General features: G+C 38.3%; 1 protein-coding gene across 1 annotated transcript in view; it reads left to right on the forward strand.

Moving 5' to 3' along the window:
* The window catches only part of NDUFB11 (NADH:ubiquinone oxidoreductase subunit B11), a 61,886-nt gene that overhangs the window by 393 nt on the left and 50,349 nt on the right, over positions 1-11,144 (forward strand). The gene's annotated exons all lie outside the window — the stretch shown is intronic.

The raw sequence follows: 11,144 nt of genomic DNA on the forward strand, positions 1-11,144 counted from the left end.
ACGGAAAATTTGGACAACGATCTTGCCAGCACGTCTGGAGATTTCTGAAATGTAGTTGTCTATCCTGGAATTATGAGTATTTGATGGTCCCAGTTTGTAGCTGCAAAATAATACCTTTAATGCTAACCCTATGCCCCAAGAATGCAACTACAGATAGTCCTTGACTTACAACAGTTCATTTAGTGTCTGTTCAAAGTTACAATGGCACTAAAAAAGTGACTTATGAGCATTTTTCACACTTATGACCATTGCAGCATCCCCTTAGTTATATGATTTACATTTGGATGCTTGACAACTGACTTACATTTATGATGGTTGCAGTGTCCCGGGGTCAAGGGAACCCCTTTTGAGACCTCATGACAAGCAAAGTGAATGGGGAAACCAGATTCACTTAACAACCATATTACTAATTTAAGAACTGCAGTCACTCACTTAACAAATGTGGCAAGAAAAGTCGTAAAATGGGGCAAAACTCACTTAACAAATTTCTCACTTAGCAACTTAAATTTTGGGCTCAACTGTAATTGTAAGTTGAGGATTACCTGTTCTGGAATAAGTATAGGCCAGGGTAATAAGAGTGTTTGAAGGATTCTGCCCAAGAGTGCATCATTTATGCTTCTTTCACTCAGGATTTGTGTTGTGCAGAGAGATGGGAAAACTACTGTTGTGTAAGTTTTCTTCACTCTGTTTAGTGAAAATGTTAGTATGTCCAATTTCAGCTTTTCAGCGTCCTGAATTACTGATATGTTCACTAGAGAGAGTCATTGAGTTTAGGCTATAGTTTTGAAACAGTTCTTTCTTTTTTCTTTCTATTTTAGAGAGCCATTATGTCATAGAATTATCATTGGAAAGAATCTTGAATCTTGAAAATCATCTCCAAACCTTACTCAGTGCAGTATACAACCTCAACATCAGTGGGAGATAGAAGGCTCTTGATTTTTACAAATGTTAATCAGATTGCTGTCACAACATAACAGAATAATGAATGAAGACAAATGAGTCTGATTTTTCACTCTAGTGTGTTGTTTAAATTGAAGCCTAAGATAGCACTGCAATATCTAATATCCACTTGCTGATTAGCCTTATGCCATGGTTTAATCGCTACATTAAACTGGGTCTCATAAATGCTGTAGCTGATTGCAATTAATATAATAAGGCAAGAGAGAATTAAAATCAAGTACAAACAAAAATTCAGTATGTATAATAAATAATGGTTTGTTTAACTATACACCTTCCATAACATACTAAATTATCTGATAAAGATAGACATGAGGTTTGTGAGCACTGTATAAACATCTATTCATTAATCAGCTGATTAACACATTTCCTTTTCATAATCTTAATATGCAATTTAGTGATTGGCTTCTCATTTTACACTAATTCTAATAGTTTGTTTAAAGTAACATGTTGTATGAGTGTAGATAATTATACTTTATTCAAAAATTCTGTCATGAAACAAGCCAGTGTGAACCTGTCTATACGATTCTCTACTCAGAAATAAAACTTAGTTGAATGCGGCACATATTGGGAGCGGCCCAGAGTTGGTTGGAAGATGGGCAGCTATATAAATGTTTTAAAATCAATCAAAATTGAATAGCAGATGTTTTTACATGAATAAGATGTAAACTGTTCTTTATATATATTTTTTCTTTTCCCCCAAATAGAGCCACAACTTCAAAAAAGTATAACTTTTTATTAAAAGGGTGATTTTGCCAAGTTTGTAAAATTTATTAAAATCGGCTGTTTTAAAGAAATTAAGAATTGTATTTTATATCTGTATGGATACCTTTTATCTGGTTACAATTATTCAGTTGTATGTTTTGAAATGAAAAATTCCAAAAGGAATTCACACAATAAAATATGAAGCAAGGAATTGTGAGCAATCCAACTTTTGGGCGGTTGTTATAAAGCCAACTACTATCATTGCTAGATTTTTCTCTTCTTGCTGGATCAATGCATATATTCCAAATCAGAACACCCACTCCACTCTAAGTAATTATTAAGGTAATCTTCTCCAACCTCTTTTGTGGGAGAGAGAGAAAAAAGAAATATTCAGACCTATTAGAATTAAGTAGATGATACATCATCATCATTTTAGCCATTGTCTATCCACTGCAGGATGACCTCTCCTGCATGTTTTCAACCCATACGGTCCTAAGCTTTCTTTTGCCAATTGGGCCTGCCGATGTTGCTGATCCATCTTGTTTTAGGTCTCTTTTGTGGACGCTTTTTATCAAGTGGGATCCATTCTATGACTGCCTTGGTCCACCTGCCATCAGTTCTTCTTGCTAGGTGACCAGCCCGTTTCCATTTCGATTCTTTTACTCTCTTGATGATATCGTATACTTTTGTTTGTTTTCTAATCCATGTGCAGGTCTTTCTATCTTGTCTTACAATGCCGAGCATGTATCTTTCCCATGGCTGTTTATGCCACTTGTAGTTTTTATATCGATTAGTATCCATGTTTCACCGGCATATGTTAGAGCAGGTAGCATACACACTGATCAAAAACCTTTCAGGCACAGGGGGAGGTTATTCTTGAAAATTATGCTTAGCTTGCCGAATGCCTGCCAACCACATATAACACGCTGTTCAATTTCCTTTATTGTATCACCTTCCACTGAGATCCTTTGGCCAGGGTATATGTGGTATAGTACTATATCTAGTAGTACTACTAAATGTAGTACTACTACATCTAGTTCTTCTCCAGATATAATTTTTTTTCTTTCTTTGGTAAATTTATTAAACATAATCTGGTTCTTTTTCAGGTTTATTTTTAAGCCAAACAGTTCTCCTGGCTTTGTGCAGCTCTTATATGTCCCTTTGTAACTCTTCTGGGTCTTGTGAGAAGAAAACAACATCATCTGCATATTTGAAGTGATTTAAATAATGGTTGTTTAATGATTAGTTAGTGATTAGTAATTAGATTAACCCATTATGTTAAGATGTAATTTGCTTTTATCACCATTTGTTGAAAAAAAGCTACAGTGGTTTAATGCGATGCATGAGCTCAGCCAGTATGGGGTTGCTTTTACTCTTCTGTAACATCGAATGTCTGTGCTGATTTTGGTTGTTCTTTGTAGTGTAGTGGACAACTGAGCCTCTCTACAGAGAAGCACCAGGACTTTTTTTATTTGCAGAAAAGAGAAACAAGGAATGTGGAATCTTTACTGTCTATTCGGGCATGGAGTTCTGACACTGGTCACCAAGTTGTTGTGGCAGAACAGGGGTCTTCAAACTTGGCCCTTTTATGACTTGTGGACTTCAACTCCCAGAATTCCTCAGCCAGGCATGCTGGCTGAGGAATTCTGGGAGTTGAAGTCCACAAGTCATAAAAGGGCCAAGTTTGAAGACTCCTGTGGTAGAATCATCCCTTTCAATTTTGTTCCCCTGTGGGAAAGAATCTTTAGGCTTTAACCTCAACAAGAGTTTTTTTCTTTCTTTTAGTGGAAGAAAAGGATAGGAGGTTTGCTTTCTGCCCTGCAGGCAGGGCCAGAAAGACTCCTGCAGTCTTTCTCCATGCATTTGGAAGGCCCTGGGGGGAAAGTAAAGCTGTTTTCAAAAAGATTCACAGAAAAATTAAAAATTCGATTTTGCCCTTAGCACATTGACTTTTTTTTTTTAATAAAATTTTATTAATTTTTATAATTAAACAATAAGTAATATGATGCATTTATAACACACAAAAAACCCCAATCCAACTCAATACATTATCGGAAACGCTCGGCAGTCCCCCTTAGCACATTGACTTGATGTGTTTTGTTTGCGGATTTAAATCTTTAAAGTTCTGTGTAGGTTTACTAACAACAATTAATGAATTTAATATAATCACTGTTAATATATTATGTGTATCAACTTATGCTTTCTAATCAGCAGAGATTAGATTTTTCCTAGTGGAAGCAATATCTTCCCATGAGACTATGGGAGTGACTTACTAAAAGAGAGTAATGGAAAATTATTGTGATGGGGAAAGCTGTACTTTTGGGGAGGCTACTTTATTTTAGGGATAAAATATATTCCTGGATATTTGTAGTGATGGGAATAGCTGTTTTTATTCATCAAGTGTCTTGTGGTTTGATATTGTTCTTTTAGTTGATATTTTGCATTTTATATATGAGTTTTAAAGCACTGTTTTCTAATGCCATAATAATTTATTGTTAAAAGTGGTTGTGTATGCCATCTTTTTATGAAGGACTATCAATCTGCGTCCTCTCAAAACGGTACGGTTTCTTGTACAAGGCTGCCAGTACTAATTTTACCGAATTCAGCCTTATGCTAGAGATAGAAAAAAAACATCATTTAAAAATAAAGGCAAGAGTTACTGGACTAGAAAAGAGTAGCATTTTCTCCTTTCAAAAAGGGAAAAGAAGCAGAGGATCTTTGCTTCTGGGAGGTTTTATTTCTGTAGAAATAAATAACAGATTTTAGCCAGGAATTTGTGTTAGGTTATTGATTTATGTTTCTCTCTAGTGCAAGTCTCATTGTCTCACGTCCATAGTTCCTGAACTTAGAATATTGTGGTTTATATTGTTCTTGAATCAGTACCATAATTTCTCTTTATAGTTTCCTTATGATCTGTGATTTCATTTGGAATCCAACACATTTTTCTTTGGTTACTGTGGTAGGAATCACCCCATTTGTAGCAAATCAATGCCATCTTATGGTCTGACTGAAACATTTCATTCCTTTTGTATTTTTCTTGTTTAATATTGAACACAGATTTCAGTATCCTTTGAATCTCGAGGTTATAGCTCCAAGAGTAAAGGAACTAGGAACTTTTTAAAGGGCTAAGTGGATACTGTACACTTAAATGGGTGTATTAAAAATAACCTTCAGATGTCATTGGGAGATTAAGTCTGCTTTCCAATGGCTAACACTCTTATATAACTTGTTACTACAGTCATATTCTTTCGTAGTCCTTGGCCATTTCAGAGATAAGTGTTCTTGAGCCAGTATTTGTTTCCAGTTTTGTAGACTTTTAGGATAATAAATATTCATTGTTAGAGGAGAACATCTATGGTTCAGGATTGAACTGTGGAGTCCTGGGTGTTCTCTGAACTTGGCTGTTTTCCTGTAGACGTTTCATTACCAAACTAGGTAACATGATCAGTGCCAGAAGGAAGTGGCGTTTCCTCTCTGCTTATATACAGGTAGTCCTTGACTTACGACCACAGTTGAGCCCAAACTTTCTGTGGCTAAATAAGACTGTTGGTGAGTTTTGCCCCATTTTGCTATCTGTCTTGCCACCGTTGTTCAGTGAATCACTGCAGTTGTTTAAGTTAGTAACACAGTTGTTAAGTGAATCCGGCTTCCCCGTTTACTTTGTCAGAAAATCACAAAAGGGGATCACATGACCCCCGGGACACCGCAACCTTCATAGATATGAGCCAGTTGCCAAACGTCTGAATTTTGATTGTGTGGCCGTGGGGATGATGCAATGGTGCTAAGTGTAAAAAATGTCCACAAGTCACTTTTTTCAGTGCCATTGTAATTTTGAATGGTCACTAAATGAATGGTTTTAAGTCGAGGACAGTAGCTTGCCCTGTCGTAGTTGGTGACATATTGTTTTTTTCCTTTATAGTTCCTTGATTAGGCCGATTGATTAAGGAACAGTCTAACCTTGAATTACCTTGATTAAACAAATCAAAAACCTACCAAGGGGAAAACAAAACATCCATCCTGGATTTATTGCCCTGCAATAATCAGAAGATTTCCCTGCTTGTCAATGCTAGGTAAGAGTTTCTAGGCTTCTTTATAATGTTGAGTCTCTTTGTTAAATTTCATGACTTGAAGACCAAATTTCATGACTTGAAGACCAACTGGAACTCTTTGGCTTCTCAGCTACATCCACTGATCTTGGAATAGCAGTTACATCTGGCCACATGGTGGTGCTGTGACTCCATGTATGCTATTATAACTAGGGTTTTGTTTTGTTTTTGTAATTGCTATATGTGTGATTGTTGATCCTGATTATTGATGTAGCTTTGGTGCCTCAAGGAGATTTTAAGTAGCAGGGCAAGAGAGCAAGCAGTTCACATTTACCATTACTTTTATTGAAATGTTCAATTCAGAGTCATTTCACTATCTGGTTAAATGAGACAAGAGCTAAAAGGGTATCATAATATCCATTGTGTTTAGAGAGAATTGTAGCTTTTGCTACTAGACGGGAAAATGTATTATTGGAGGAGTTGGATGTTGCTTAGTTCAGAGGTCCCCAACCTTTGGGCACCAAGGACTGGTTCTGTGGAGAGAGGTTTTTCCGCAGATCGGAGGGTGTGTGGTTTTGTGTGCTGCCTGCATCTCGTGGATGGGGCTTTGCTTGTTTGTGTGGCCCAGTTGCTGGCATGCCGCAGCCCGGTACTGGTCCACAGACCAGGGGACCCCTGGCTTAGTTCTTTCTTATCCATATATGTTTTTCCCCATTGCTATAACTTCAGCATCTTCTCCCAGTTTCAGTTAATTCAAATAATTTTCTTTGTTCCTGTTTCTCTAATTTCTCTCTCTCTCTCTCTCTCTCTGATATGGATTGTTGTCTGACTGCTGGTAAAAGGAAACTTTACAGGAAAGCATGATGGCTTACTTAGAGTAGGTGCTAGAGAGCCAGTGAATACAGGTTGTTATCTATTCAGGCATTTTAGTGGAATTTTCTCCTACTTTCTGTACTGAGAAGCTATGTCAACATTTGCAAAGAGCACATCTCTACTTGACAAGATGCAGGAAAATGAAAACCTCCAACGCATTAAAGATTTTGATGTCTAGCTGAGAGTGAGGTTGAAAAATCCATGTTTTGTCTCTTGAATGAACAGCTAAATATATATGCTTTTCTCATTTGATTCAGGGAGCTAGAAACCATCTGCACTTGTTTTTTGATTTGCATGGCCCAAAGCTACCAGTGGTGGTAGAATTTAAGACTATGCTAGGGATCTTGGAATGTTCTTTGACTAGCAGTTATTTTTCTGTATCCCGCATCTTACAAGCAACCGGGTTTTTTTTTAATCAGTACTGGTATCTCTAGGATACTGATACTCCTTTATATAAGCTGAATTTTCCATTCAGTTGGAGCTGAATTCCAAACCGGCTACTGATGAAGTACAGATTCAGCAGCAGTTTCCTGTAAAATAAGTGAAGTTATTTGCATTAGCCAATACACACCACTCACAGCTGCACAATTTTCTATTTATCATTCTATATATTTAAGCAAATATCATTTCTACTTTTTATAGAAGGGTAGGAGTATGCGGATTGGTGGGTTTTTTTCCATTAGTAGTATGTACCCAATGCTATGAATGTTTCTGTTGACTACTATATAATATCCTACTGTGCACATAAAATTGTGTTATGTAATTTCTCAAACAGTACATCTGGAAGTAGTTTTTCTGATTTTTGCCTTTGTGGGAATATATAAATTCAGCCGTAGTGATTTGTAAACCATAGCACTTAGTTTAACGCGTTTCTAACTATTTAAAAGCCTTAGAGAATAAACATATCCTTTCCTACATCTGAAAACAATAATAAAGCAGGCATCAGACATATTTGCTAAGAAAGGCATTCCGGAAATAGAAGGTCAGAGCTGAAAAGGAAGAATGTCATTTGAATTAACCTCCCCTACAATTTAGTCAGATGTTTCTTCCACAAAATATCGACACTGTTATGTGCACAAAAGTGGAAAGATTTGACTGTACCCACAATGGAGGAATGGACAGTGCAGAGGACAGAACCTCGTGAAATGTCCAACTTGACTGCTTTAATTAGAGAAAGGACATTGTCTAAATTTAATGGTTGGAAATCGCTTATTGATTTTTTGTGGGAAACAAAAGAAGTCATAATATATGGTTTTGAGGATTGGATTAAAAAATAATAAATTATGGAGAAAATGTAAATGCTGTATTTATCTGTTTAAATTTAAATTTGCTTGTCACTCATCATACCACAAATCAACTCTATAACCATAAAGGGATTGTTTTATATTTTTACTTATAACTGCTGCTAGAGAAAATTGGAAGTCACTTCTTTACAGGTCCTTTTCTTTGACGGCTGCACCTTTGTCTTTGCTCTTTGGTTTTTTTTCTTTCATTTTTTCTTTTTTTTTTCCATTTTAAATATTCTGATTAGTTTTTATTCTGCTTTTAAAAAGAAGTTTCTTCCACAAAATGGTCCCCTTGTCTGTTATTCTTCTTTCTGAATAGGTTTTTGATTTCCTTTCTCGGTGGCTTTATTGTTATGATAACCACAAACCTTCCTATACCGTAGTACTGAAGTTGATGTCTAGTAGGTACACATCAGTTATGCAGTCAAGAATTCTCTCCCTTGTGCTTCTGAGACCCTCTGTTTCCATCATTATGGTGACAGTGAAGTCATTATGATGCTGTGCTGTCCTGAATTTAAAGGGGCAATGTCCTTGAAAATTAGGTTACTGCCACCAAAATAATCTATGAATTTGACCAAAAATGGGATGAAATTAGGGCCTTCCTATAGAGGGATGAAAAATAGTATCTTTACACATAGGTTTTCTTTTCCTGCTATTTCTCATAATACCTCAGAGGTAATACTATTTCTGATGGTGGTGGAGCTTTAGGAAATTTCTAGAGAAATAATGTGACTTTTGAGTTCTTCAGAGAAAACTCATCTTTGTGCTGTTCTTGATTGAATTCGTTATCGAGGTAATCATGGTCCTTTAATGCCATCAATAGAGACTGAAAAATAATTTTAAATTATGCTGAAAAAAGGAGTTTTTCTGAGTGGGCTGGAATGTTGATGCAGTTCTGTCATTGACTGCCCCCCATTAACAAATGGGCTGTTGTATCATGTATTCATACCACTCTTGAACAACCATCAGGGGCTGCTCTGTTCTTATCATAATAAACAAATGCTGGGTTTGTTAAAGATCATGCAGAACACTAAGTGATCATGTATTTTGTTTGATTTTGACTTGTTGCTCAAATGTAGCTAATTGCAGTAAGTAAAAGTAATAGAAACCATGACTGCAGTCAAGCAAGAAAGAATGAGGATGAAAGAAAAAAAGGTTCAATTGCCATTATAGTTTCAGGAAAGAGTGGAAAGTAAATTGCAGGAAAAGAAGTTTATTTGTAATTGAGTTCTGAAATCCCATCTGCCCCCAATTCTTTTGGGAACAAGGTTTTCAAGATTAATTGAAACTGTACAGTGCTATCATTGTGTCTCCTGCTTCATTTATAATTACACTTCCTTTCCCATCCTTCATCCCTCAAATCTGGCACATACCAACTGCATCTTGACACCTTTGATCTAGTTTCCTTTTTCAGATCTCATTTCTAATCCTTGCATGGTATTATGTGGGTCAGAGGAAACATAGCAATGCAGCTATAAGATTTAGTGAATACACAAGGGAAACTTTTACTGTTAGCCAGAATTTGCAGCTTCTTGTTTCTCAGAAATGCGTGGTAGCTGTATTGGGATAGAGAATTGTCCATATCTTAAGGTGTCACAGAGGTTCTGTGCTTGCTATACTTGGTGAAATGGGGACACTAATTTTCTCTCCAAGCCCTTTTTAATACTTTCCTACTTGGCCTATGGCTGTAGCTGGGATGGTGAGAATCCCAGTTCCTAAGTGAGACAGGAGCAGTGGTGGCTTTGCAGCATATGGCAGTTCTTGGTGCCCTGGTGGATTGGGTTCAGAGCCAGCATATCTACTGGATGGACATCTGGAATCCAGGCTTCTTGGAAGCTTTGAACAGCTGGCTGATTGCTTCCATTTCGGGGAGGCGTTCCTACTGGAGCATCTGCCTACTAAACCTGTACTGCTTTTCCATAGTAGACACCGAAAGCAGCAGTATCCCTTTATCCTTCTTCTAGCTATTCCAGTGATGGCGAACCTTTTAGAGACCGAGTGCCCAAAAACTGGCCCCGCCCCCACTGCATCCCCTGCCCCCGCCCCCACCTGCCCGCAGGGCCACTCACTGCCTCCAGGGCCCACCGCAGATCGCCCAAGCAGCCCATGGCCACACCCTCTGCCCGCACCCCACAGCATCAACTGTGCATGATGGGGCGTGAGGGCAGAGTCTTGTTTATGCTGCCTGGCTGCCATGTCCTTGGCTGCGCTGCTCCGCGTGGGCCACGCTCGGGGGCAACTCCCCTCCAGAGGGGCTGCTGGTGAGGAGGGGGTCGTGGGGGGAGGCACGTGTGCCCACAGAGAGGGCTCCAAGTGCTGCCTCTGGCACCCGTGCCATAGGTTTGCCACCACTGAGCTATTCCATTTGAGTTCCATTGAAAGAAAGAGCTGGGTCAGATCCAGAGTAAAATTGTACAGCTAAGAGGACAAAATATAAATGGTGCTGTTCTCCCACTGATCAAAACAGGAGCGCCTGTTGTTGCACAGCTTTCATTCGGTCCCATAGTACTCGCGCAGTAGAATGGTGGAAACGTGAGCTTTGAATGGTGAAAATGTCATCTCCTAACTCTGACCGCAAGAAGCGATGTCCTTAGAGGTGCTGACCGTGTGATTGCTTCTTGTTGAATGAACTAGGACCTTTGGAGCAGCACGCTCCAGGGAACTACCTCACTAAGTGAGACAGGAGGAGTGTGGAAAAGCCCCTAAAGTAGTTTTCCTGTAAGTTGAGAGCTGGTATTTGGCTAATCTGACAGCCGACCAAGAGAGCAAGAATCATTCAAAGTCTTTCTACTCGTTGTGCCCCAATAAGCAAAAATGAAGTTGAATGAGTAAAAGTCAACAACTGTGATTTGCGACCGGTTGCTTAGCGACCATTTTAAATTAACACAGATCCAAAAACAGTTACTTGCAACCCAGATTCAAAGTTCCGGCGGCCACATCCACATGCTCCCATTTTGGGCGCTCAGCAGTTGGCCTGCATTTTGCAGCCGTTTGCAGCATCCCTCAATCATGTGACTGTGATTTACATTGGCCAGCATGACTTAAGACCTTAATTCCAGGCTTCAATGACTGTTGTAAATTGAGGACCAACTATATACTCCTACTTTAAAACAAGCTGACATATATGTGGTAAATGCTGGCTTGTACATTTCCTTGAAGAAATAGGCAAAGGATTAGAGCACTTTAGCAGTTGAGAAAAGATGGATTTATCCATTGTACAAGAAGACTGTACAACAGAAGCTGACAGTAAAAGCAGTTTCAGTTCAGGAAGACAACC

The sequence above is a fragment of the Protobothrops mucrosquamatus genome, unplaced genomic scaffold, assembly GCF_001527695.2.
Source record: "Protobothrops mucrosquamatus isolate PMUCROS unplaced genomic scaffold, P.Mucros_1.0 scaffold_13, whole genome shotgun sequence".
In the NCBI taxonomy this organism is placed as follows: domain Eukaryota; kingdom Metazoa; phylum Chordata; class Lepidosauria; order Squamata; family Viperidae; genus Protobothrops; species Protobothrops mucrosquamatus.